This window comes from Rhagoletis pomonella, unplaced genomic scaffold (assembly GCF_013731165.1).
Source record: "Rhagoletis pomonella isolate Grant_MI unplaced genomic scaffold, Rhpom_1.0 Rhpom_scaffold_00002, whole genome shotgun sequence".
Lineage (NCBI taxonomy): Eukaryota > Metazoa > Arthropoda > Insecta > Diptera > Tephritidae > Rhagoletis > Rhagoletis pomonella.
The window spans coordinates 24,427,659-24,433,776 of NW_023458556.1; the positions used below are offsets into that span (position 1 = coordinate 24,427,659).

The 6,118-nt window shown below is 36.0% G+C and overlaps 1 protein-coding gene across 1 annotated transcript in view; it reads right to left on the reverse strand.

Moving 5' to 3' along the window:
• Positions 1-6,118, reverse strand: part of LOC118734500 — an 81,101-nt gene that overhangs the window by 67,563 nt on the left and 7,420 nt on the right. The gene's annotated exons all lie outside the window — the stretch shown is intronic.

Genomic DNA, 6,118 nt, shown 5'->3' on the forward strand with positions numbered 1-6,118 from the left:
AGCACATTCAAACGCACACATACATATTTATGCACATACAAATAGAAGTAAATATTAGTGTACTTGTTTGCGCGCCACACACTGGGGCAGGAGACCCCTTCATAACTGCCAATAAATAAACTAAAGCTGTTAGACCTTCAAAAGTGTATCGAATAATTTCGTAGACATATGTATCTACTATTAGAAAAAAACTATTTCAAAAGTGTATCGAATAATTTCCTAGACATATGTATCTACTATTAGAAAAAAACTATTTTGATGAAGAAATTTAATTTTGCCAATAAAAAACCATCGACAATACTTTGTGTGTAAAAAAAAAATGCACAACTCCGTCAAACAAACAAAAATCAGCAGTAAGTCCTAGCTACTTCAAACTTGCATTTTATTAAAATTTAAAGGGCTGCAAAATTGCATACTCAGAATCTTGAATTTTTATATCGCTTAAAGCCGTTAATCTTGCTTCCTTTGATTTTTTTGTTAATTGTCCCATAGGAAGAAGTTCTGGTCCATGAATCAAATACTTCTGCAGAGTAGGTCTACTTTTGTTGGTATTCTAATTAGGCAATATCCCGAAAGTATCCTGAAATATATATATATTTTTTTTTGAATTTTCGGCAGTTTTTAACGGCATCTGCCCCATTGTGCGCCGCCCGAAAGTAGTTTATGCTTTTATAGTTGCGCATGCGCCACTGCTGTGAAGGGCCGCGTACCTTTGTGCTGGGGACGACAACAATAAAATGTGCTGTTGATGTGGACAAAAGTGAATGTGATACCCGCAGCAGTCCTATCCCCAATTGTAGATTTTTGTTTTTATAAATGTACCTACATATATGCCTGCATATGAATGTATACGGGTATATGTAAGTATTTCATACAAATTCGTATTCATATGAATAATATTTATGTAGTAAGATGTCTACTCTGGGGCACTTACGAACAATGTGGAGCAAGAAGCGAATCGCTTTTGTTTTCCTTTTTAATTTGTAAATACGAGTCTTTAGCAGCAATATTTGCCTATGCAGATACGTACCTACAAACATATGTATGTGTGTATGTATGTCCATTGTGTGTTAACATTTATAGAGACCTCATGCTCGAGTTACATACATACATAGTAAATGCTTCCTTTTATGTTATTAGCAAATGAGTTTACAAAAGCAGGTACATAACAATGTCAACTTATACTTGTATACTTAGTATATTTATCACTTCCATCAGCTCATTAGCACTCCATATACTACGCTTTCATACAATTAATTTGTACCTTTTTTGAGTTCCTTTAATAACCGCTGAGATTTTCTGTTCTTGAAATATGCGCTTAGCATTGTGAAAAGGTGTTAAAAGGGCTCATAGGCACACTTTGAAGATTATTCGAGATATCGAAAATGGAGATTTAAACGGCTAGAAGTGTTAGTATTCACGCATTTATGCATAAAAAATAAGCTGAGCAATTTACTTAATCGAATCATCAACTCAGAATTTCTGCATAATGTCCAATGGGTACGATCTAGTTAATTTAAGCTGGCTAGCAATTGCTTGACTTCGCTGAGAGCATTGCGGTCCATACCGGTACCAAAAAAACTACGACCAGATAACTAAGATAATCCCTGGGGCCAGGAGCAGCGAAAATCGTAGCAGTTTTCTTGGCAAACTGAACTGAGTAGAATCCTGCAAAGGGCCGGAAATTAACAGCGAATGTGCTCCCCATTCTTCTCATTCGTTAGACCTAACGTAAAAGCGTATAGTTTTGTGGACTTGTGCCATCTGAGGTTTAACTTTACACAAAACTTCAAGGTATTTTCCCCAGCAGGAACAACTGGGACAACAAACGACCTAATCCCCTGAAGGACAGCCACATCTGGTATACTGACGGCTCCAAAACTGACCACGGACATTACGGCATACAACGCAGACTGCTCCTTTTCGCCAGTATGAGACAAGGTAACTCTATCTTTCAGGCTGAGTTGCCCGCCATTGAACTATGTATGTCTGGTGCAGTATGTGGAAGGACAGCAAAGCGGCGCTCCTCTATCTGAGGGCGCGTTAGGTCACCTCAATGCTGGTGTGGGACTGCCTTCAGTTTTTCTTATCGCCTCCAGAAATCGGGTATACCACATATGGGTACCGGGACACAGTGGAGTCAAGGGCAGTTAAGTTGCAGATATTCTCGCCAGAAAAGGATGCATAAGCCCATAACCCTTTACTATACTGGTCTGCCATGGAGCTCAGTTAGGCGAAACTACTAGACCTGAATGAAGAACGAAGCGCAACATTACTGGACAAGGACGGAAGATAACAGACAGGCTAAGCCCTTCAATGCGGATATATCAATAAGGAAAACCGAAGAACTCTTTCACCTCAGTAGGCATAAAGTAAGAATTGTTACTGTTCTTCTTACTAGCCACTGCAGGTTAATGAAACACTTATCAAACATAGGAGTTATTAACTCTACTCAGTGTAGGTTGTGCAACGAAGGATAGAGCACATTATGAGACATTTTGGAGACCTTACTAGATCCAGACTTTCCCTCCTGGGATCACCATACCTAGAAGCACACGACCTAAGTGGCATTAAGCCCATTTTTTGGGAAATTTTACAATACCAAGGCTTATAAGGAGTAGGTTCTTTCTTCTAATTTGCGATACATCGCTTACAAAAACTAACTGGGTATATTGCACCAACGAATTATCATTAGCATTTTAGCAGATTATCGAACTTACGCAAAGTTTTGTGTTTTACCCACATGATAAGGAAAAGTCACTCAAATGAGTGTTGATAAGTAAAATATCACTCAAAATCATAGATAAGCGTTGCACCAAAATTTGAAATGCTTAGCGAAAGGCTTTAGCGGATAAGTGATAAGTTATGCAAATTAACAAAATTTATTAGCATTTCGTTGCACCAAAAATTTGTATATATCACTTATCATCTTTCATTTTGCTAAAAGTAATTTTACCTAACATACAAGTGATAAGTTACATTTATTCAGTCTGAATGAATTTATTTATTTATTTATTGTAAAAGGATAATACAACTATACCTTAACAATCTAAAACTTAAGCTCTAACACGTGATTCGATAAAATATTTACACAAAAAATGCTTCGATTCGAACTATTAAATTTATTAGAGGAAGAAAATCTGCAAATAACAAAAGGCGTGTCATAAAAGAAAAAATCAGCTACAGTATAGATTTTGATGTAAATAGTAGAAAAATTTCGGCTATCTCGTAGCCAAATTGAAGAAATTTTATTAAAAATTGGAGCGGACCTACAATATAACAGTGGGTGTAATAATGGCTTAAGTCCGCTACAGCAATTACACTGGTCGACGGCCAAAATTTACCAGAGACGCCGTTATGAAATTCGTATGTAAAATCACCCCCTGATTACGAAAATCAAGGTTATTTTTAATTTTATGGTACCGTTTTTGAGATATTTGCAATTTACCGTTTTTGCAAAAAAAAAAAAATTGGGTCCACTTAATCATATATATCTCAAGAACGAATGAAGCAATTCCAAAACGGTTTGAAGCTTTTAAAAGGTAATAAAATTTTCTATAAGCTGTGCATACAACACTTTTTGCTAGGCCCTGTAGATTCAAAGATAACGAACAATCATTACCGATTTTTTCAATTTTTTTTGTAAAAATATAAAAAAAATTGTACTTTGCGGGGAAGGATCTCGAAAACCTTTTATTTTTTTGCAGATTTTTTTTCTCCCTAAGCTCTGTTATATTACAAAAAAAATAAGGTATCATCGAAGAAAATCGATGCAAAACTACGTAAGTTATAAGCGATCAAATAAAAATACCCAGGTTGCGCAATTTCAACGTATACCTCAAAACGTATGTATGGTATAAAGAAGAGTGAAATATCTAGCTATGCTCTGTTTCTATTGAGTTAAAAGTTCAATTTATGAATGAAATTACCCATATTTTTAACTTTTTTTTTTTAATTTATTTATGTTTATACTATATTCTAACAATCTTTATCTTAATTTGATTTTACTATGTTGTCGAAATAATTATGTGTTCTACTTTGACGCTTATTCAGTTTAGGATCGGTTTCTCTTATGAGAAACCAGCAGTAATCACCCATCATTGCGACGTCCCAGAATCCTTGATATCGATTCTCAATTAATTTCATTTGCTGATGAAACCTTTCTTTATGTTCATCACTTTCGTCGCCAAGATTTGCCGGAAAAAAGCTCAAATGTGAGTGGAGAAAGTGAATTTTTAAAGACATATTTACGCCCATTTTCGCATAATTATTGATTAGGTCGTTCACTATCTGCTCGTAGTTAGGGCTTTTGTGTCTACCGAGAAAAGAAGCAACGACCTTATTGTTGTTATTGTTGATCAACTTTCTTATTTGTGGTCCAACAAAAATACCTTCCTTTATCTTGGCTTGAGAAATATCTGGAAAAACTGTTTTCAAATAGTCGAATGCTTCGCCTTCTTTGTCCAAAGCCTTAACAAAGTTTTTAATGAGACCGAGCTTGATGTGTAAGGGTGGAAGTATGATTTTCTCTTTCTTGACAGAGGGGTGTATTTGATGTTATCCACACCAACGGTAAACTCGACTCTTTCCGGCCAATCCTTTCTGACGTAGTGGTCCTTACGAGCTCGGCTATCCCACTTGCAGAGGAAGCAGCAGTGCTTGGTGTAGCCACTTTGTAGACCGCATAGCATTGCAACGACTTTGAGATCAGAACATATTTTCCAATCATGCTCTTCATATTTGATAAATTTGAGTATTTTTTGCATTTCCTCGTAGGTTTCCTTTGTATTTACTGCATGTGCAATCGGGATAGAAGGCTTTTTGTTACCAATATGCAATAATACAGCCTTCAAACTCAGTTTATTGCCGTCTATGAACAATCGCCACTCTTTTGAATCATATGTTTGACCAAACTCTTTGAATAAACCAGGGATGTCGTTGCAGTAGCATATACTGTCTGTCTGTATACTGGTATAGTGTTTGGAAAATGGTTCGTGACGAGTTCTACTATATGTCACCTTAACATCGGATGACACAAATTTAAATTGTTGCATACGAGAAGTGTGGATCTCGGCCTTTTCCTTGGATAGTTCCAAATCTTTTATCCAATCATTAAGTTGTGCTTGTGACAGAACGTTTCTTTCGTTTTCCATGCGAAATTCAGTACAACTTGATCCCCCGCACTCAGATGTTACTGTTGACAATGGAACTGGATCCGCAACTGCCGTTGAATGTAGTACTGGTAATGTCACTGTAGGTACGCTAGCATAGGTTACTCCTCTTGATCTTCCAACGCCAAGTACTTTTGTTTGACAAATATAAAACTCTATTGAATGGCAAGTAGGTTCTCTCCATATCATTGGTGTATCAAATTTTGTTTGTTGTCCTGATTCCCACTGAATCAATTCTACTCGACACGATGTATACAAAGTGTTCGGTGTCCATGGTTTTTCAGCATTTTTAGACTCAATTCCAAAATACTTGGAGTATAAAGTTTTGATATGATCTGAGAACACTCGTCGTCGCCTTATGATAGTATATTGGCCACACATGAAACAGAACATATCTGGATCCTTATTACACTCAAATTCTCGCGTCCTTTTACTCATTTTATTTTTTTAATAAATCACGGTTTTGAAATTAGACTTATGAACTGAACTATCTCCGGCGAGCCTTGAAGATGTTATGAAGTTTCAAAGCGCATTAACTCATATTTATACTCGGAACAAGAATAAAATTGAAAAAATCAAATCTTACCTAGACAGAAAGGTTCCTTTTTATAACAAGCCGGGAAAAGAAAATACTACCTGTTTTAGATGTAGGCTTTAGAAATTTTCTGTGTCTTATAATTTTGAAAATCTACCTGCATACTTACCCATAACTGACGGAAATACATGTTTATAACTACATGCCTACAGCAGGTTTCGAACCCAACCACTCTTCCTTTCGATGCAACCACTCTACCTACTATAATACAATTCGAGTATTAAAAGTACTATTTGATTTATTTAAAGAAAAAGTGTTATCATTGTTATGGTGTTATTCGTTTATCCGGATAATATCTCACTTGCACTTTATAACGGGTGATTTTTTAAGAGCTTGATACCTTTTTTTTTTT